The 22,754-nt window shown below is 38.3% G+C and overlaps 3 long non-coding RNA genes across 3 annotated transcripts; 1 reads left to right on the forward strand and 2 right to left on the reverse strand.

Annotated features, from left to right (window-relative positions):
• Positions 1-7,309: 7,309 nt before the first annotated feature.
• LOC145483050 (uncharacterized) lies at positions 7,310-12,109 on the forward strand. The gene is made up of 5 exons (XR_014048867.1): positions 7,310-7,823; positions 8,117-8,181; positions 8,282-8,384; positions 9,760-9,809; positions 11,486-12,109. It is a non-coding gene; the product is annotated as an uncharacterized LOC145483050 (long non-coding RNA).
• An 865-nt stretch (positions 12,110-12,974) lies between these two features.
• On the reverse strand, positions 12,975-19,627 carry LOC145481437 (uncharacterized). Its single transcript, XR_014048642.1, has 3 exons — positions 19,577-19,627; positions 18,305-18,366; positions 12,975-13,585 (listed from the first exon to the last, which is right to left on the reverse strand). It is a non-coding gene; the product is annotated as an uncharacterized LOC145481437 (long non-coding RNA).
• Positions 19,628-19,661: 34 nt separating this feature from the next.
• LOC145481804 (uncharacterized) lies at positions 19,662-20,392 on the reverse strand. Its single transcript, XR_014048689.1, has 3 exons — positions 20,358-20,392; positions 19,806-19,892; positions 19,662-19,690 (listed from the first exon to the last, which is right to left on the reverse strand). It is a non-coding gene; the product is annotated as an uncharacterized LOC145481804 (long non-coding RNA).
• Between the last annotated feature and the right edge of the window lie 2,362 nt (positions 20,393-22,754).

The following is a 22,754-nucleotide window of genomic DNA, read 5'->3' on the forward strand; positions in this document are numbered from 1 at the left end:
TTTACCTTAACCCCGCTAAATTCTAAATACATATGGAGCGACATGACGTCATGGCTGACATGTTGGTGTTCCCATAACATGGTTTCCTTGTAAAGCATTTCATATTCTTTGGGTACGCCGCGAAAACTCTAACAATAGGGAGCTTACGAGTCGACGACTTTCGCACGACGGCGCCGTTGGGTCACCTTATAGTCCCGCGTCGTCGTGCTGTAGAAATTTGAATTTACGATTCGCGGTAAAGACGACGACGTTTATGCGCGAAAAAAAATATACAAGACAGACCAACAAAATGTGCCAGCGTGGCAGAAAAGAAAGCGCAGCTGTAAGTCGAGAAAAATTTGTGTGCTAAAAGATTAGGCTGGCTATAAGACCACTCAAAACAACAGAGGAAAAATCGCCAAGCTCTGTGGTTGAGCTATCTAGTCCTTGTTTCTAACTGTCGACACGAATGCTAAAAAGCAACTTTTCAGTCCTTACAAATTCATTGTGCACTAGAAAGTGTCTTATATTTCAGTGAAGCGTGATTAAAATGAAAGGTTTTTCATACAGCAATTTACTTTTCATTCATACCGTGTCGTGCTTTGACCGCTTTCAGTGTTGGTTGAACTCATAGCGTTCGCCATGACACTGTAGAAGGTCGTTTCTTGAACGAAAACAGGCAAAAAAAAATTAAAATCAACCGTCAAGTACATGCCCCTAATGTGATACTTAAATTATCTGGCAAAAATACCCGAAGTATCGAGAGAAAACTTTGAAAACTAACCTCACGTCCTCCTGTTTCCAAGACGCCGGCAAATCGCTCTCACCAACGTCGTCGACTTTGGCGCGAAGCTGGCAAGTACTCAGAAAGGCATGCGCAGTGAGCATGTCACGCGATCTAACGGCGCCGTCGTGCGAAAGTCGTCGATTCGTAAGCTCCCTAATTATTCCACGAGCGGGCGTTGGATATGAGAGGATAGATAGCCAACGAGGAGCGTAGAGCTCAGTTGGCTATAATCATGTCATGTCCAACAAGCGCGACTGGAATAGCTGTGTTATTAAAATTGTCTCCAAAATATGAGAACTAAAATAATAATAATAATAATAATAATAATAACAATAATAATAATAATAAAAAGCCCCAGAAATTACGTGTCCGCTTACCATATTTGTTACTCCTATGCCGTGATGGTTAAACTGCATTATCCAGTGATCCTATTTGTAATAAAAGCTAATAATTTCCACAGACTTCTTCTCACTGTCTCGGGGACTTTGATATGCCACGAACAATGAAATGAACGTGCCTTGAAAGTGATACATTATGTTTGAAAATGGAACAAATTCTGCTAATAGCAAGATCCCTGTCAGGGGAAACGAGCTGTTCATTTTTTTTTAGGGGAATCTTTGTTTACATCTGTCTCATTGGCATAACCTCTTAGTATTGAAAGTGCATGTCACTTTTAACTGTGCCAAGTAAATTGTGCCCGGAGCATTGAATACCTTTTTGTGACGCGATTTTAAAGACTTAAAATTTAACAAAGATTGTATCTGCTCATTAGGCTTTTTTTTTTGCTGCCCAGAAATTTCAAAGTTTTTAAAAGGTACTATATATCTCCTTTGATAGTACACCACAAAAGCTAAACATTTTATCAATTATTAACTTCAATTTCACAAGGTGTTGAAATGTTTGTAGTCACTCGACCTTTATCTAGGATGATGCCTTCTCTAAAAAAAGTCGTACGCTAATAAGACAAAATATAAACAACAACGTCAGCAAGAGTTTTCCTGTCTGCTTTGCCACGTGTTTTATTCTCGGAATTCTTCTAGGTTTTTATGCTTGGTACAGCACGTTTCATCGCCCCGAGCCAGGAAATTGAAAATACTGATCCTTGAACAAAAACCATTTCGTTTTAGATGACAGTTTCTACTATCCTTTTTAGTGCTTCAGTTCCTGAAAAATCTACCCTTAAACATACCTACTGAAAAAAGATATCCCTCGAGGGCGGAACCTCGTGGTACTCTCTATATGTCTACTGCGCCGGGCGGAGAATTTGGTAGTGCAAAAAGGAAATTATCGCAAGACACGACACAAAATGGAATAAAAGAGGGAAGGCAAAAACGGAGAACGCAAGAAAAGCAAAGAAGGATCCCTCGCCGGAACGCAAGAAAGGAAGAAAAATAGAACTCAAAAGGAGACACTGAAAAGGAAAGTTATGGGAAATGCAACACAAAGAGAACGCATCTATGGAACCTTATAGGAAGCGCAGTAAAGGAACACAATAGGGAACGAATACATTGAGTACAAAATAGAACACGGGAAGGAAAGGAAAGGCAAAAGAAAAACGATTAAGGAAACGCGAATGAGAAGACAAAGGGGAATTTTTGAGGGATTACCAAAGCGTAAAGCAAAAAGCAAAATGGAAACACAAAAAGAAGGGAAAGGTTAAAAGGAGTGCAAAAGGCTGAGGGGAGGGGTAGGGGAAAAAGGTAAAGGAAGTCAAAGGAAAGTGACAAAATGTAAATGGGAACGCAAAATCTGAATGCAGAGTGGAAAGCAAAATCGTAACCCGATTAGAACCCACCATAAAAAGGACCCAAAGGAGAACGCAAAGGAATTTCAAAAGCGTAACAGAAGGATGAACGCTAATACGGAGCGTAAAAGAGAAATGCAAAAGGGAAAAAAAAACGGACTGCAAAAAGAAAGGCAGAAACGGGGCAAAAAATAGAGCTTAACTGATAACGCTAGGAGAACTCAATAAGGAACACATAAACAGAACACAGAAAACCAAAAGTTGTTAAAACGCAATATGGACCACAAAAGGAGAAAGGAATGACGACGTCAAGAAGGGAACGCATTAAGAAACGCAAACTGGATCGCTGGTGCATTTTCTCGAGCATCCCTCCCCCATTAGGTTGCTCGCTATTCATCTCCGTTTGTCCGTGGGCCCTTCGAACACGTTTCTGAGGCCCCGTTCACACTACGTCGGAGAAATTTGAAAACGCAACAGTCACCGGTGCGTACATACATACATACACATACATAAACTTTTTTTAAGCTCGAATTTCAGAGTAGCTTGATGAGCTAATATTTCCGAGAACAAAATATTTGTGTTTGAGGAAAAACTCGGGCAGGGAAATCACATGGTTATCGTTACATCATCATTTTCTAATAGCTCCGTTTTCAAATTGTTTTCCGTCCACACTAAAACGCGAAGCCGGCGTTTTCAAATTGCTCCGGCTTGAAGAGTGGTTTTAAGAAGCTCCCTTTACTTGACGGATTAGTGTGGACGGTAAGCCTAACTGTAGCAATAAAGTTGCGTTTTCAAATTCCTCCGGAGTAGTGTGGACGAGATATGATTCCTTAAGTACAATTTGAAGTTTTCATCGTTTCCAACCTCCTTCTTCGCGACACCATCATCGTGAGCCGTACGTTTGATAAGCAAAAATGTCAATGAAGGAAATTGCTTTATTTTGAATCAAAATGAAGTGCAATGAACAGAACTGCTAATCTCTCAGACTTTACTTCGAAGTTTGTTGTGCCCTCTACATAGAAATATTCTAAGTTAAAGAATCATCACATAGGTGCAATATCCGAACTAGCAGGTTTTAAGGTTTTATGGTGACAGGGCTGTGAGTGAATAGTCTCTTTCAGCGAGCAGTTTTCTACACGGGTGAGGTGATTTCAATTAAATTCAAACCTTTTTTCTTCTCCTCTAAGTGTTTGAATTCTGATTCTACGTACCTTTTATGACCTCACATACCTTACACTCAGTGTTGGCGATGTGATATATTTCAGACGTCCCTGGTAAGCAAACGACAATACTTTTCGTGTTCTAAAAATTAAAAAAAAAATGCTTTCTCTACTACAGCGGCTCCCACCCTTCACACCCCCTCCCAATCTTTGTTACAAGAACAACTAATTATTCAAGAACTCTACTTGACATTGTTTTAACATCACACCCTGAGAGATTGGCGACAAGTGGAATTTTGCAAGTCGGGATTAGCGATCACGACCTGATCTTTGTTGTGAGGAAACAAAAGCTACCGAGACCTAAGGCAAGAACAATAGAATTCAGATCCCTGAAGTATTTGGACTCGAACACATTTCTTTCTGATCTCAGAAACGTCCCCTGGGACAGCGCTTATATTTATGACAACATCGATGATATATGGGCACATTGGTCTGGCCTATATAAACAAGTCCTAGACGAGCACGCACCTGTAAAACGAATACAGCTTCGTAATAACTAATTGCCGTGGATCAGCCCAGACATTCAAAAGCAGATTCGCATACGAAACCGACTCTACAAGAAATTCCGTCGCGCGCCAACAGACTCAAACTGGTGTAAGTACAAAGAACAACGGAACAGAGTTACAGGTCTAAAGAGAAGAGCAGTCAAAAATTTCTGCGCCGATGCAGCCTCAGGAACAGCATCTGCTGGTTTATTCTGGAAAAAGATGAAACCTCTTCTTCCGAACAACAAATCTAACACTGATGGCACAGCTAACATCCATCTTCTGGATGATGGGAAACTCGTATCTAATCCCAGCAACGTATTTAACGACTTCTTTGTAAATCCAAGAATACAGGACTCAGCCTTGAGCTTAACGGAAGAGAATTTCGGCGACCATCCTAGCATAGCAGCAATTAAAAGCAAATCATACAACCTCGACTTTGCTTTTAAGGAAATCAACAAGAAAACCGTAACCAACTACGTATTAAAAATGAATACCAAGAAATCCACTGGCCCCGACGGTTTCTCTCCAAAGATTGTTAAACTTTCCGCTATAGCCGTGGCTACTCCGTTAACGTCTTTGTTTAATTACTGTATTCGCACGAGTACTCTGCCCAAAGAATGGAAAATGAGTAATGTCACCCCCATCCATAAGAAGGGCGATGTGACCGATAAAAACAATTACCGACCAGTCAGCGTTATCTCTGCAATCTCTAAACTATTTGAGAAAGTGCTGTTCGACCAGATGTACGCCTCCTTTGCACCAATTTTCTCGCCCAACATGTCGGGTTTTCTTAAGGGACACTCCTGCGCTACAGCGTTGATCAAATTAACAGATGATTGGAGACGCGCACTTGATGAAAAAAAAGAAGTGGGTGTAGTTGCTATCGATCTCTCCAAGGCCTTCGACTGCATTTGCCACAATCTGCTGCTAGCAAAGTTAAAAGCGTATGGCTTGCAAGAACCAGCCCTACAACTTTTAAGATCATTTTTGCATGACCGTAAACAAAGGGTAATATGCAATAATACGTGTTCTAGCTGGTCACTTTTACAGTGCGGCGTCTCCTTAGCCCCTTACTGTTTAACATCTTTATGAACGACATGAACGAATCTGTTTCCGTCTCTTCCCTCCGCCTCTACGCGATGATGGGAAACTCGTATCTAATCCCAGCAACGTATTTAACGACTTCTTTGTAAATCCAAGAATACAGGACTCAGCCTTGAGCTTAACGGAAGAGAATTTCGGCGACCATCCTAGCATAGCAGCAATTAAAAGCAAATCATACAACCTCGACTTTGCTTTTAAGGAAATCAACAAGAAAACCGTAACCAACTACGTATTAAAAATGAATACCAAGAAATCCACTGGCCCCGACGGTTTCTCTCCAAAGATTGTTAAACTTTCCGCTATAGCCGTGGCTACTCCGTTAACGTCTTTGTTTAATTACTGTATTCGCACGAGTACTCTGCCCAAAGAATGGAAAATGAGTAATGTCACCCCCATCCATAAGAAGGGCGATGTGACCGATAAAAACAATTACCGACCAGTCAGCGTTATCTCTGCAATCTCTAAACTATTTGAGAAAGTGCTGTTCGACCAGATGTACGCCTCCTTTGCACCAATTTTCTCGCCCAACATGTCGGGTTTTCTTAAGGGACACTCCTGCGCTACAGCGTTGATCAAATTAACAGATGATTGGAGACGCGCACTTGATGAAAAAAAAGAAGTGGGTGTAGTTGCTATCGATCTCTCCAAGGCCTTCGACTGCATTTGCCACAATCTGCTGCTAGCAAAGTTAAAAGCGTATGGCTTGCAAGAACCAGCCCTACAACTTTTAAGATCATTTTTGCATGACCGTAAACAAAGGGTAATATGCAATAATACGTGTTCTAGCTGGTCACTTTTACAGTGCGGCGTCTCCTTAGCCCCTTACTGTTTAACATCTTTATGAACGACATGAACGAATCTGTTTCCGTCTCTTCCCTCCGCCTCTACGCGGATGATACAACCGAATATATGGCGGACGAAAGTCCTCTTGTGCTTCAACACGTCTTAAATCAAGACATGGAAAAACTATCTACCTGGCTTAACTACAACTATCTTCAAGCCAACGGGGACAAGACACAAGCAATGATTCTTGGGAATTCAACATACAATTACGATTTGGAGTTTGATGGCACCTTAATCGATATCAAAGAACATTTAAAGATCCTTGGAGTATGTCTGGACAATAAGTTATCTTTCAAAGAACACACAAATGTAATGCCGAAAAGAGTATACGCTAAGATTGCCGCACTTCGTCGCCTCAAACGCTTAGTACCCATAGATATTTTATTACTTTTATACAGGAGCTTTATAATACCGCATTTTGAGTATTGTAATTCCTTACTGATTGGTATAGGTAAAACGCTCAACAAAAAAGTGGAAGACGCTAACTACTACGGTCTACGAACAGTAATGAACACGGGGAAAACTTCTAATTATGAGTCATTACTCAAACTGCTGGGCATGAGAACGCTAGAACATAGACGTATTGAACAATCTCTGATAATATTTTTTAAGTGTTTTAAAGAAAATGGCCCACGTTATATCACCAACTTATTCAAGCCCCGGGTCACGCCATACAATCTTAGAAGCAGCGGGCTAAACGTAGAACAACGCCCTTATAATAGTAGATTCTTCCACGGCTCGTATTCTTATATCATCTCTAGAATTTGGAATCAGTTACCGCCGGCAGCAAAAAATGCAGCAAACGTTCCAGCTTTTATCAATCATCTTAATACAATAAACTTTGGTGGCTGCCAATGCAGTTCTTGTCTTAAATGATTCCTTTACATGTTGTATTTTTATCGTTTTTTAATATTGTATTTTCAACGCATATTTTTTAAGATATTAATAGTATGATAACTTTGTATTTTTTAATATATAGTTTTTAAATCTTTTTTTTAACATGTATGTCAAACACTTTTATCATGAGCCCCTGGCTCGGGAGACTTGGGCAACCACTCCCCGTGTTCTTGACGTAAAATAAATTACCTTACCTTACCTTATGTGGACCCCTTTGTCGTAGACTTATTCAGTTCATAGGATTAAAAGCCTCCCATATTGCAGTCCCACATATATGCACATTCTTTACGCATCTCCTATACTGTTATTATCGACAAAGAAAGTAATTTAAAGCTATGGACTAAGGGAGACCAATTTTGTAATGTGCTTGCAAATTCTGGCGCGAAACCTCTGATCTTGTTTACAAATTTGCATTGCAAATTATTTCAAGAGCGCATGCCGACGCTGCTAATTATTCATCACAAGTTCAGTTTGCCACCACCTTCGCTAGTTCTTGCTTCGTTTATGTAACCACAATGGAAAGGAAATGTTTGCTGCTGGTTTGCTGTAAAAATGTGGGAAAATCAAAGACTGTTAAGTTAGAACAAGGAGGCAGATGAACCGCATGGTCAAGTATCGATATTGGAGCAAAACTCAACACAGAGGAGTAATTGTGACCCGAACTGGCCGTGGCGACAAATACACGTGGATAATTTTGGAGACTTGTTTTGAGCTTTGAGCTCATTCTGGTTGTGGCTCTTGACTGATTGGGAGTTTCTCAGGTTGGTAGAATATAAATGACTGCGCTAAACCTTAAGATTACCAATAGGCATGACATTATTGATATAAAATCGTATCTTCGCGCTCTTAAAAGCGGTAAATTAAGAGTGATAAACACACTATCAATCTATATTTCGAGGTTAAATTTATAGACTAAAGGCTTGCCAAATTAGTGTCACGTGCTTCTCAGAATAGACAATGATTTCACCCTTACCGCGTATCCTTGATTCACCTCAATGTTTAACTCTAAATCGCGTTTTTTGAGACGAGGTTTAACATTTTATTGCCATTTCAGGGATTGCAAAGAATCTGAGAGTCATGGCTTCACTTCGTTTATTTCTGTGACGTCTGCACCTTAAAGTGAGCATCCCTGAGCTCGTTTGCGTAAACCACTGTGATTACGCTCGCTTTTTCCATTTGTTACAGGAAATGGCTAATTTGATCATATTTTCTTTCTCAGGTGGACACAATAAAGTTTACGCATACAAGTGCTAAAGATCATGCAAGTCTTGCAAACAACAAGACATGGAGTTTGAGTATCAGGCGTTTTATGGACTAAAATGGTATGTGATAAAACGTTTTCTGTATTAATTTTGAAACGCAATTGAAAATAAAGAGTGTGTGTGGTATGACGGATTTTGGGATATAATTTTTGGAAATTTAAGCCGTGGAATACGCTAATGGGACATAACTTTTATAGAGCATTGCGAAGCGAAACAGTCATCTCTCTGATGACTAGCACTCAGTGAATTCGAAGACACGACTAAACAATAAACTTCCACTGGCGAGGGCAGTTCTTGTTAAGTTCTTTAAAAGAATCCAGTGCTACAATTTGTTTTAGTTCATAACACGACGATCAGATGGTAGTATCATCAGAAGGCTTAGTATTGGTAGACAAAGTTGGGATGTTTCAATATTCAAACACATTTAAGGTGGCACCTCTTTCAAAGGCTGAATTGGTTCAATTTTGTCAAAGGTCAATATTGAGATACAGTCTTATGATAATAATACAACGAGTCAAATATCCAAACATTTAAGGTGGCTCTGAAACTTCTCCACAGAAATTTCCTAAACTTTGCAAAATGTTGCATCTTATCACATTTATCACAATTTGATAACAAAAATGGAGCTCACCGAGCTCGTTTTCAAGTTTTAAGTGTTTGAAGCTAAAAGTAAGGGTGTTTTTAGGTTGTAATGTTGTTATGGTAAAGAATGACTCCGACTTGTTTACCAAAACAGTGGTAGTATTCATCCTTCAAATTATAGCTGTTAGAGAAGTGCTGAAAACTTTTGCCAGCCTCCTTAAGGGCTAATTAACCGATTTGTGCGCGCGCTGGCACGCGTTGGTAAGGAATTGAAAATTCAGTTCCCGTTACTTGCGTCAGCCTGAGCGCGGAAAATGTAAACAGTTCAACGGTTACATTTACGGTTACATTCGGTTACATTTAAGATATTTTTCTTTGTGTTTTACAAAATGCAAGGTATAAAAAGCACAAGCAAAACCGAAATAGGTGAAAAACGGAAAAAATGGTAACTTCCAGGGGGGAACTTCTGGTTTCTTTAAATGCTCAAGGAAATGCGGTTTTCCATTAAATCCAGCTTTTTACGACGTGTTACAATTTAACCAAAGTTGGAAACATGGCTATGCATTCCCTTAGAATCATCCTTTTTCCAGAAAATTACGAATTTGTCAAATTAAATTTTTCTGAAAATCGGACCTTGTAGAAATGGAACAAAATCTATGCACAGCGTAATAAAGATTAAAATTAAAATATTAAATCAATGAAAAGACCCCGATAAATTAATATGCTTGGGAGCCTTTACTTTTTTCAAAATTAATCACTGATTAAATGCCTCGTTGGCAAATAGTTATTACAAGTATTGTTTAAGGGTGTTTCATTGACGCTTATTTTTTTGCTTTATTTTTCCGTTCTATAGAGCAAGCATTGTTTATTTACAATAACGATTGAAAGGCCATCACTCACTTGGTAAGTTCATTGGCGTCTTTTTTTTTATATAAATCTTTGTTATCTAAATTTGGTTGGTGCCGTTCATAAGAAAAAAACTTGTTCGTCATAACAAAAGCTACCAGTTGAACATTGAAATTTAATGAAGACCAGCTATGATTTTTTGGCTTTGCTCGAAGTGTTTTGTTTCAATTACTTGGGAAACATGCCTAAGTATTTCAATCAGCACTTTAAAGAGTATTTCAGGCGGATCGTTATTAAGATTCTTCGTATTAATTCGAAATTAATGGTTACAGATTGTCTTTTGGTCACATGCATTTTTAGTTGAATCGGTGTCGCCATGACAGCAGTAAAGAGAACAGGTTGATTTCAATAAAACGCAAATTTTCCAAATTAAGATGCCATCACGAGGAGAAAGCGTTTCAAAAGCATTTCTAAAGTTTTCTTTCGAAAAGATTTGATTGAACACTGGTACAAGAAAATACAGTAATGCCAAATGTACCTTGGAGTTGATGTTTAATGCTCTGAAAATTTTGTCGATTATTTGACCCTATTTTACGAAAGACTTTTTCTCGATCAGATATCATTGGCGCCGGAACTCTGGGGCGCTATTTATTGTTTAATTTTGTGGAATTTGCCCGTAAGGAAAATCTGGAAGAGATATAGCGAATGTAATCAAACAAGCATAAACAAAATGTTGGAAGTGCGTTGAAAATCTGTCCCCATTCTTTGGGGGAATAACAATACAATTGTAATATCGTCTAATTAGAATAATCATGATTCAGTCTTTTTCTGCGTGTCAGTAAGAGAATCTTTGTTGATGTCATTGTTTACATTTTTCCCCACCAACACGTGACTTTGCGTGGAGAAGGCATCACGCTAGACACGAACTGACTACAAACATTTAATGAGTTTGCGAAACTTAGTAATTGGTGTGAGTTTTGGCTCTTTGGGTGTAATATTCGAGGAGAAACTGGCTTTCAAAAGCTGCAAAATTACTGGGTGGCAAAAGCGCTACATTCTTTTTTAAATTTTGAGTTTTTAAACCCGCGCCGTACGAAAAGCACATGGGGCTTAATTTCCTTGGGACAGATAATCGTGCTGTGACTTTTTTTTATTCAGAACTAATGTTTTTGTAGCTCCATCAGAAACTGTATCGCTTATGCTAATGAGGCACAAATTGTAAACAAAGATTCTCGTATATAATGCAGAATATTACATTTGTAAAAGGAAAAATAAAAGAGCAATGGTAAATATTTCCGCAATTTTTCGATTTCCCGATGTATTTTACTTACTACTTACTTCGAAGAGGTGCAATGTTTAATAATTTGTACTAATGTGTGTAGTCATTTAAATTTGCCGAATTTTTAATGTGTGGATTTCACCGGTTTGTTGAAATTATAGGCCACAAGTTAAACGGTGTATTTCATTTTTATTGTCGTACTGTGGATATGGAGTCTGCTTTGATTTTAACTAAGAATGGCATCCTACTTAATCCTGAACGCGCAACGTTATCCCAGATGGAACGTTTTAAGTCTTAAAAGGAAATCATCCAATCTCACTGCATTTTGTTTGTAGTCTTGTTATCACATTTAAGCAGTCTAAATTTTCACATGATTTTATAAAGTTCATTGTAAATCACTGTTTGTACACCTGTGGTCGGTTAACATTTCTAATGTTGTTTTCTTTTCTTGCAGGATTTGAGAAAGTGTATCGGGTTATTAAATCACTTTTGAAGTTGCCTGAAGCTGTCTTTGAGTGGTTTTTTCCATGCTAAATCCGTGTAAATATAAAGAACGGGAATGCTTGATGAATATTTGCCAAAGTGGAAGAACACTGAGGAGGAAAACCTCAAAGACTCTCGACGAGGAAAAAATTTAATAAACAAATTCTAAGTGTTTTGGCGGGAAATTATATGGCTTTAAAAGTGCCGAGTCTGAAACTGGGAAAAAAAACTATGTATTTTGGCGGGAAATGCTTTGCGCTTTTGAAAAGGACCTGTAGATAATTTAAAAAAAAACTAAGTCTTTCAGCGGGAAAAAAAGCTGGGCGTTTAGATGGAGTCGTGTAATGAGTCAAAAATAAGTCTTTTGGCGGGAAAAATCTGAACAGTTTGCAAACAGATTTCGCCCATCAAAAAACAGCATTTATTTTGATTTGTTACTAGACCCTGTTTAAAAGTTCAGAAATTTTTCCCGGCTCGGCAACCCTACATAGTCAAAAAATAGTAAAAGAGATAGCCTACATTCCGACTAGTTTCCAGGCCCCTTTCAAAAGCGCAAGTTTTTTTGTTTTTCGTGTAAATAAAGGAAGACTCATTTATTGATTACAACTGTTTGTTTATTTCAATTTTACTAAAATATTTGACTGATGTTAACTGGTTTACAAGTTGTTTCATTAGTTATATTTAAATAGAAATGAATTAAACTAAATACGCCATTAACAGAAGTCGCGTACAAGAAACTAAGTATGAAAATAAATATAACCTTACCGAATATTGTTTACCCGGTGATGTCATTCGACTAAAAAGTAAAATTTGTTCTAGTTTACAAGCCAAACTGATAACTAAGGAGACAGAAAACGTTGCTTCGATATTTGAACTAAAACGTTGTACTCCCCTTCTAGAAAATGTTTTGTTGAACTAATCAGCGAATTAAAAGCCCGTGCAATAAACGAAGTCGTGTAAATGTTGGTGAAATTCTGCATCAAGTGTTGATTTCATTAGTTTTGAAAAATACATCCGTCTAATTCTCGTTGCAAAAGGGCGACGTATTGATTTTTTAGCTATGTATAAAATAATGCGCACCCATTGATGAAAACCTGACAGAAATTAAGAACTGTAGGATGTAACTGGAATTGTGAACAGTAAACGTTGTTTTTGATATCCAATACCGTTTGCAAGGTACAGTGTAATAGCTTAAAACGTGTTTGAAAATACCTGGTGAATTCTTTCAAAGTGTAATTTGGTGTCACACGAATTAGAATGTAAACAAGGATCAAAATAATAATGTTTGACGCCTAAAAAATCCAAGCAATTGTACCGCAAAATAATCAAGATTCAATTGACTAAACGAAATTTCTTTCAAAGTTGTAATTTAGAATGTAAACAAGGATCAAAATTTAAATGATGTCTAAAAAGCCCGATAAAATATACTGCAAATGATCAACAAAAAGTGGAATCAATTTTGGCTCGTACTCTGAATAATTTAGCTATGGTTTACTGAAGGATTGGTGTGTCAAGCTGCAAAGTTCTGCTTCTAATTTGGTTTCACTCGAGTGACAAAATTTAGAAAAATTCCCAATTAATTGTTCTTAAAAATATTCAAGAAAGTTCCTTGAAGGAAAAAATCACAAAAAGTCAAATTAATTTTGGTAAGATTTCAGGATTCAACAACATGGGTGCGCACTTATAACTTAAAAAAGTTACTCTGTGTAAGTTCGATAGATAAAATCATCATTACTGGTTTCCGTAGAACCCCGGCTTTTAAAATTTGGTGTGAAAATATTGTGATAGATCAAGACAATACTCCTTTGTAGAAAATGTACTCCTCACTCGTCTGCGTGAAGATTTAGTAGGTGAAATGTTGCCACATTCGAAAGTGAAAGGCTTGCGTCTAGTACCTATACAATTCTCTATTGATATAAATTACTGTGCTTTACCTAAAGAAGTACAGAGAAAAGAAACGGAGGATCCAGAATCTACTTCATGCGCAAATTTAGCTATCTGTCGTCCATGATGAACCATGAGTATCCATAGGAATCCATGTGAGGAATCCGTAGCTGGGCAAAGAATGACTCTATGGAAAAATCAAGGAAATGCATCCATGAAATCTTTACTATCTTTTATTTTGCTATTGGTAGGATAAGCAAACATTATAATAGGAAAATTCCTTAAAATCTAGCTTTAAAGAATTAAACGTAAACAATAACAAATTTAATAACAAGAAGATCGAAAGTGGACGTGACATGTGGCGAAATAAATTATCCTTTTTCATGAGTAAATGTAAGCCATTTTAAGGAACCAAACTAGAGTCCAAAAAATAACTTGAATATATTATCCAAAATTATGATGCTATATAAATGAAATGGCTTTGAAATATTTTTCAGAACATTGAAGCCAAGATCGGAATCTTTCCGTTTTAAGCTAAAACGCGCTTATAAAATGGACTTACCCCCTAACTTCGATTGCCAGGGAAGCTTTGCAAAGGAAATTCTTACATAAAACGCAAAAGCGCACAATAAAAAGGATCTTCCCAGGGGCCAAGATTCATTTTTCAATCAACTGTGTAGGACACAATAGCTTGAAATTCGCTGAGAATACATACATTTTCCAAGTAAAGCTTTTGCAATTACTTAAGCCAAAGGATATTCTCAAACTCAAGTATAATCTCCGTAGTTTTAGTTCAATAAGCCCGGCAGACCGCTGGGCGAAATTCAAACTCATTCCCTTTAACGATTAGCCATGAGCTTACAGTCTGCAATATTGTTTGTTATATTCATTTTGATTCGCACATTTTAATTTGCTTTGGTTTCTGGTGCTACGAATTTTGAGGCAGCACAAAGTTTTCCCTCTAAATTTCCACGTGCCGAAATAAAATGCCAATTTTCGGTGTCAAAAGTTGAAGGAACACCGTCCTGTTTTATTTCAAATTCTCTGTAAAATTTTTTCCCGATTGATGCAGATTTAGGTAGATTGGTACGGTTATAAAAATTTTAAACCTGAAAACTGTTGAAAAACTGCGGCAGTACAATGATTGAAATAAGAAGGCAGATTTTTTCTGCATTGATTACATTGTTTTTGTCACGCTATTAGTTTACATTATAAAGCAAAAACCAAGGAAAAACGACCTTGCAAAGGTCATTCAAGGTCAGCCGAACTGCCAAGGTGTATTTTATCAGCGGTCGTTTTCTACGAGAAAATGTTTGTGTACGGTTGTGTCAGATGATATTTTTCATAGCCTCTTAGAGAGATTAAAAGTGATGAGGAAAAAAATTCAGACGTTTTCTCTAATACAAGCATTTCAAATTTCTTTACAGTAAAGAAAACCAAATAATTTTTTTTCATTCAACAACGATCAATGTCTCAGTCTCTTGTGGTTTGACAAATGAATATTCCATGACAAAATCCCTGTTAAAGCGCGCCTTTGCGTTCAAGATTCAGGAATTATGCGAGTAATTGACGGATTCGGCTAAAGTGAAAACATCCTTGTTGCGACCCAGTTAAGATCATATGATGATTTATTAAATCCATTTTGAAATCACTAGTTATCCTTGCAATCTGATTGGCTCTCAGTGATGCGATTTATTCACGAATCGCACTATTTTTTGCACTAAATCGCATCTTTTTCTCAGCCAATGAAAATGGGACAGTAAAACAAAACAACCAATCAGATCTCAAGATAAGTATAAAGTAATCAATGAAATTTTAGGAAAATTAAAGGCAAAAAGCCATTGTGTGGAGAATTTCGCAACTACTATTGCCAAAACTTTGTTGTTATTGTAGTTTTTTCCAAAAAAAAAAATTGACGAATTTAATTAATTACAGTTTCTGAATGGCGATTATGAGCTCCTTCAGGCAGAAGACCTACTTTAATGGAAGTTTCCAACTTTCAGTGTCCATTTTGACGAATAGTTTGGCGATTTTTCTTCAACATCTGCTCAAGATCCGTATGATACCGAGTCCAGTAAAACATAAACAAACGAAAAGCACACAACAACAAATTCAGAGCCATCTCAAGAAGGTAGATGTTTCCAGGTTTCCGGTAGTTTCAAACGAAGCAACAAAAGAGCTCAACTCTGTCGCTTTGAATAAACATAGTCTAAATACGACCGGCTCCACAAAACAGTGAATGAATGAATGTCTTCCGAAGCTGGTGCTAGTCCCGCCATCTTGGAAATATCTTGAAACAAATGGCGCCGCAAGAACTTGACAAGGTCCTGAGTATTGAGTCCTTCGCCGAGGTCACAAAAAGAAACGGAGATGATAACGAGCTGGACTCCCTCAAAATCATGCCATTAAACGGTATGAAAGAAAAAAAAAAACGTACCATCCACTGGGCATCGTGCACTTGAGGGAGTTTCACAAGTCAAAAGAAATCCATCGCAGAATTACGCAGGATGCACCTTCAAATTCCTTTCCCAAACACAATAAAAAGTCTCAGCCTCAACCACAGAAGAAAGAAAGACCTTCCATCATTGATTCAGGCGACGAGAATTGAACTTTTATACCTGAAGTAGACTATTTTCGTTCTGACTTCAAAACCGCTTGTTTCTTTGTCATGCTCGGATAAGTTTTCGTCACATGACATCCTTTTGCATACTAAATGAGACGTAAAAGCGTTTCCGGTTCCGTTTTTTTTTTTTTAACAAACCGGCTACTGGAACAATACACCAAAAATCTAAAAATTAAGGCGATAAAAATATGTGATTTCAAAATGGATCTAATAAAGTGGCAATTGAACTGAGTGGAGTGCAATTTGGTCTGAAATCATACTTGTGATTTTCAAATCACGCGTATGATTTCAGACCAAATTGCATTCCACTCAGTTCAATTACCATTATTTATTTGGGAGGTTACAATAGGCCATTTTCGTATTCTCGGTATTAGCGAATACTCCAAATAATAGCGGAGCTCTGGCGGCCCGAAGGGCCGCCAAGCGGAGCCCCATACTCATATAGGAAAGAAAAGGAAACCCATGAGTTGATTTTCTCATGGTTATCATGGCTAGCGGTATTGCTCGTGGGCGCGTACGCACGACGACGACGACGACGGTGACGGCGGAGTTGCCCAACATGGCGGCCATACTCCAAATAATAGCGGAGCTCCGGCGGCCCGAAGGGCCGCCAAGCGGAGCCCCATTCTCATATAGGAAGAAAAGGGAAACCGATGAGTTGATTTTCTCATGGTTATCATGGCTAGCGGTATTGCTCGTGGGCGCGTACGCACGACGACGACGACGGCGACGGCGGAGTTGCCCAACATGGCGGCCATACTCCAAATAATAGGTTGACAGGGACATGTAGCCTTGGTTTACCGTGTATTTCCTTGATATTGGACATCCATGTTATGATCAATTGACACATGTCAAAGCAAGGTATCCGCTGACCAGTATCACGTGACTATATCGCAGGCTCAAGTTTACAGCTCCTTGAGGTCACGTGATTTTTGAAGTTGACCGCTGACCAAGTGCTGGTTATCGATTGGATCGCGGGCTCATATAGCGTCAGCTTGTTGGAAACAGGGCAGGATTGTTCAGAAGCCGGTCTACGCTAACCCAGGATTAAAAGTTAATCGAATTATAAATTTTTCTTCTATACAAATGATTTTTGCTGTTTTGTTTTGTGTATATGGTAATTATCAAATCAAAACAGAAGGCCAAACAATATACAGAAACCTCACCGCAAAGTTACAAAACTTAAATCAAAATTCTATCTTTTTCTGGGTTAGCTTAATCGGGCTTTGAACAACCCGGCCCAGGAGCTACGCTTTTAGGCTGGCCTAAATCTATATACTAGGTTGACAGAGACATGTAACCTTGGTTTACCGTGTACTTCCTTGATATTGGACATCCATGTTATGATCAATTGACACAGGTCAAAGCAAGGTATCCGCTGACCAGTATCACGTGACCATATCGCGGGCTCAAGTTTACAGCTCCTCGAGATCACGTGTTTTTTTGAAGTTGATCGCTGACCAAGTGCTGGTTATCGATTGGATCGCGGGCTCATATTGGGTTAGCTTGTTGGAAACAGGGCAGGATTATTGGGTTAGCTTAATCGGGCTTTGAACAACCCGGCCCAGGAGCTACGCTTTTAGGCTGGCCTAAATCTATATATTAGACTGGAACTAGCTTGCAATGGAGGCTCATGCGGGGGAATGTCATTAAAAAGAGATTAAAGTCATTTGCATTTGAAAAGACTTCCCGCATTAGCCTCAGTTGAAGGCTAGTTCCAGTCCAATACCGAGAATACGAAAACGGTCTGTTGTTCTGTTTGTACATACTACCACGTAATCACTCGAGTGTAACAATTTCACAACTGCAACCTCCCAAATGAATCATCACGTAATCTGAACTGGGTAGCGACACGGATGTAAACACTTTAGCAAAATCCGTATGTTAGCATTCTAATACGAAAATCAACATGGCGGCTATCGTACACACGGCCAACTGAAGGTCATTCAAGGTTAGACAAGCTGCGACCGGAAGATTAAAAGCAGGCAGCGTTCACACAAGCGAAAATAAAATAGAAGGTTTTAGTCATTGTGTATGTAGAGGCTTTTTATACGATACAGAGGCAATTTTGTATAACAGGATTATAATATCTTTTTCCACATAGCTGCTTTAAATTTAACATCTTTGTCCATGCGAGACCGAGAAAAGTGACTTACAATGTACGCAGCACTTGACCTTTAAGTATTAAATTCGTCATCAAAAGAGTTTACTCTAAGAATATTGAACACTTTTTTAAGGAATTTTAGAATCACTTAATCAATACAAAAAGATGCATCAACTTACCACTTGCACGCCAATCTTATCAACATGTTAACAGATCAATAACCACTCCACTATGCAGCAGTCTGAGGAAAAAGAAACAAAATGTATCTAGAAGGGCAACTCACGAGCAATAACCGACGTACAAGGGGGAAGAGCGGCGAGGGGGTGGGGGGGGGGGTGGTGCTGCCACACACGAAATAACGTTTTCATAAATTTGAGAAGATACCTTATTTTGTGATGCTTTTTGTGAAACTTTCAGTAATGTGTCAACAATTTATCCAGGTCATTTTTCATTGTTATAGCAACCGCGTTTTGGTAACCAGGCTTAGCCAAATTTACCTTTTTAACACAATTTCGTTTCCTTCTAATTTTTTTGAGCAGCATTGAAGGATTCGAATTTTTTAACATCCCATTATCCCTTTGAATTGATTTTTCATCGATCTAATACGTTCTGTTCTTATTTTGCGAGAAGACAATGAAAACCAAGGTTACGTATTTAAGATAAAATAACCACATGTGACGTTGCTGAGGTCATAAACAACAAAAACATCTCATTTTGCAGAGCAAGCTGAGCTCCATCTATTAAAGGAAAAAATATTTTGATTGTCTTATTACAACGAAAACTCAAGGAGAGGTTCCATACACACCCTCTCCCTTGTCCTTGCACTAAGGTGGAATCATTGATTTCCTTGTCGTCGGGTTGTAGAATTGTTTAGTTATTTGATTGTCTCCTCCATGAAGAGAAAAATGGTAATAGCAGGAAAGGTTGATTCTTCTTCACGATGTAGCTTGTAACTACTTCAAAACGATAGAGGGGCCCATTTTATCATTTTATTACTTTAAAGTTTCAGAGTTTGTTTTATCACCTTGTATGTTTACTTACCATAGTTTTACACTGAAGAAATACTTATACCTTAATTTATTAAATTACTCTGACTTAATTACTAATAGCTAAGCGTTTCAATGTTACCTTATTAGTTTGAAAACCAAGATGTGAATTATTTTCCACTAGTGATGTGGTCTCATTTTTCCACGTTAAGATTGTCCCCTATCTGTGACAGGGGTGTCTTCAAAACCTTCCATACCCTTTGAGACGAAAGGATTACTGGTAACTCTTCTCCTTTCTTTCCTCAGTCTTCTCCCTCCCTTTCCCTCTCGCTCCTCTTCAAACCCTTGGTCTTCGCTTCCCACTGGATCTTGACTGTTATTATCTTCTTGTTTACGTATCGTATTGTCGTCTAGATACTTAAAAAAAAGGTATAGAAAGAAAAAAAAAATTAATTCAACACTTACCATCGTAGCCCACCAACAACCCTTGCCAGCGACGCAAGCCTCGTGCCTAGCTGTTTCAGTGGAAGCCTCCCTGAATGTTCATCGAAATTGCAGAATGTTTGTAGACTTTGTCAGCTTTGACCATCCCAGTAAAACAAGAAACAGAAAATTGAATCATATGACTGAAGAAGATTGGTGTTCATTTCTAACCACATTACAAGCAAATGTACAAGGACAAAGTAATTCTCACCATCAGCATTCTCATTACAGGTGTCGCAGAGGCCATTAAGAAATCGGTGAAGTGCCATCTCTTTTACTTTTGCGAAGGTCAACAAACCTGCAAATAACAAAAAAAAAAGGTAAAAACTTGAGCCTTATGGCGAGATTTGAAATTCTAAAGCTAACAGAACGCTTCAAAATTGAAAACGAATTATATACTCTCGGATTTTGCGATGTAGTATTTATTGTATTGCAGGCGACTCCAGTGGGAAATGTTTATTGCGGACGGGCATAAATATTTCGTCTCTCTTGAAGGCGGTCTGCCCTCAGCGTCATCGTATATCATGTCTTCAACGGAAAGAATATTTGCTCTTAAACTCCAACAGGAATGGGCAGCTTTTCTCAGAATTAGGATAATTCAAGCGATTCACAAACACAATACTAATTAGCCGTTAACAAACAACACTGCATCAACGAGCCACAAATATATGTACGGTAGATTAATGTAGGCACCGTGTACAGGAAAGTATAACGAACTTCCGTTTTAGTACTAGTTAACAGTTGTTTCTTTAACTCTACCAACCTGAAATATCATCCGACGAGTTTGTGCTAGCCATATTCCATCAATATTTGAGCGGGAATAAACCTCAAGAATTAAACACGTGTATCGCCTTTGCGCGCAGATTACTTGACTTTGTTTCACAGTCAGGATATCGTTGTTTCGGACAAATTGTCGGGGAATAACCATGGAGTTTGTGTAATGGCCTTCCCTTTCTGTGTAAAAATAAATTTTGTTTCCTCATGGAGACTTAAACGCAGCAAGAACTAGCGAGGTCGTTAGCAAACTGAACTTGTGATGAATAATTATGAACAGCTTGCGCTCTAAGAATAATTTGCAATGTAAATTTGTAACTGACATCAACTTCACGCCAAAAACAATTTCATTCCCAATTTTTTTTCATTGTTATCTTAAAGACCTGATGCGGTTCGCACACACGACATCCCAGATATCGGACGAGAGCCCAAACTTTTATGCACAGAGACTCACGGAGAACTGAAAAATGACATGATTTGCGTCCTGCATACTGCTCGCATTGACCAGCGATGTTACATGCATCATGTGAGGATATAAATAATGAAAAATGGTAGAACTTGAAGCTCGAAGGATAAACGTGACAGATAAAATGTTCGTTATGTCATTATTTGTGCTCTTTTCCTTGCAAAACCGGGTCTCTCACGGCTGGAAAGATTTTGACCCATGAAATTATCGAAACGAGATGTTTTGATCTTGAAATATAAGAGGTGGAAAAAGTTGGACTTTTCCACACCTCCCTGTTAAAAACCAATACATGTGTCCAGTAATTATTTGCCTCGCAAGGAAGTTTTAACAAGTTGCCAACAAATCGTCAGATTGCCCCTATAGCTTGAGAGAATAAGACAAAATATTTTCTCTATGCTAAAGTCTTGTCAGGGGTCTTTGGTCGGATATAGATTTTAACACAAGGCCGTATTACGCGTGCTCTAATGCTAATCGTCTTCTTACGTGTTTTGTGAGGGATTGATCGATCGATTCATTCAATATGAAAATTGATGTTGTTACTGTGGCGTTAAGATGTGGAACATTATGCCATGTCTTATGCCATTATGCCATATCTTATATCTTAAATATTCAACAGGACCAGTTAATTTAAGATTAAAGTGCGATATAAAACTAAATCCGAAAAATAACGTTATCCACTCCTTTTAACGCCAAGGAAGGGCATTCCTTTTTCGCTAGCTGTTCCTTGTTGTGGTAAGAAAACAGTAACGATCTTCTCCAGCATGCAAAATTTAATGACACAATCTGACAAACATTCCAGTATTTTTAACATTATCCTCGTATTTCCTTACAGCGATTAATTTTTTTAAATTTTCTTTCAGGTTGCTCCCTGGCTAATCAGTTTCTTTCAAATTCCAGGCGTTACTTCGAATTCTTCTGTTCCTCTTTTACAAACGCCATTCATTGCGGTAAACATGTCCCGAATGTTTCTTTTCCGCTTCCACATCTAAAAATTAACAAAGAACTTTGGTACACTTTTTGCTATATTGACCATAAATTGCCATGAGTTGAGAACTTTACTGCTTTGACATTACATACACGATGCATGACGCTTAGCTTAATTTCAATTCCACTGGTGTGGTGATTCTATCTGATCTTTTTTACCGCTAGGGGCAATTACGGTAAATTATCAGTAAGCTCACAATGAACAAAACCAAACGAAATTTTCATCACACAGAGAGTTAAACTAGGTAATAGAAGTCAAGGAAAAGTGTATATTACCGAGATGGCTGATCGCTTCCCAAATGGCCTGCCCATATTATAGGAAGGATTGCGAACTGCGTTTGTTGTGGGCAAGATGCACGAGGTTACGAACAAAACAGCGAACAAAAACAACTAGCGCCAGTTAATCAGTTGTCCAAAGAGGCGGTCCACATATAACTGACCATTTTTACCCAGACTGCAGCGTGGGAGTTGACATTACGCCACGACTATTCATAGCTTTATGTTAGTGGTGAAGGCGCCAAGCCCTTGTGCAAGAAACCTTAAGTGAATGGTGGAGTGGTGATTGGGAGGAAAGAATCAACTGAAGTAACGCAGGCGCAAAAGTTGAATTGAGTTTTAAGAGTGCCTGCCTGTAAAAATCAGACAAATTCTTAATTTCGCGGCAAGGGTCGAAAATTCGATTTCGCTCATATTCTTATGGTAGATAGGCTAGGGCATGACAAAAACCACGGGATAGTTTTTTTGGCAAAATATCCTTTTATTTCAAAGAAATATGCAAATTACCAAATGCCGTTAAAATCGTCATTTGACGCACCATTTTATTAAGCAAGTTTGAGAGCCTCGCATGCAAAACCACATCATTCTACCGTCTTTAAAACACTCAAATATTTTTGCGCAATGTTTAAATGTGTACTGGGTTGGTTTTAGGGAATGCTG

This window comes from Orbicella franksi, chromosome 3 (genome assembly GCF_964199315.1).
Source record: "Orbicella franksi chromosome 3, jaOrbFran1.1, whole genome shotgun sequence".
Taxonomy (NCBI): Eukaryota; Metazoa; Cnidaria; class Anthozoa; order Scleractinia; family Merulinidae; genus Orbicella; species Orbicella franksi.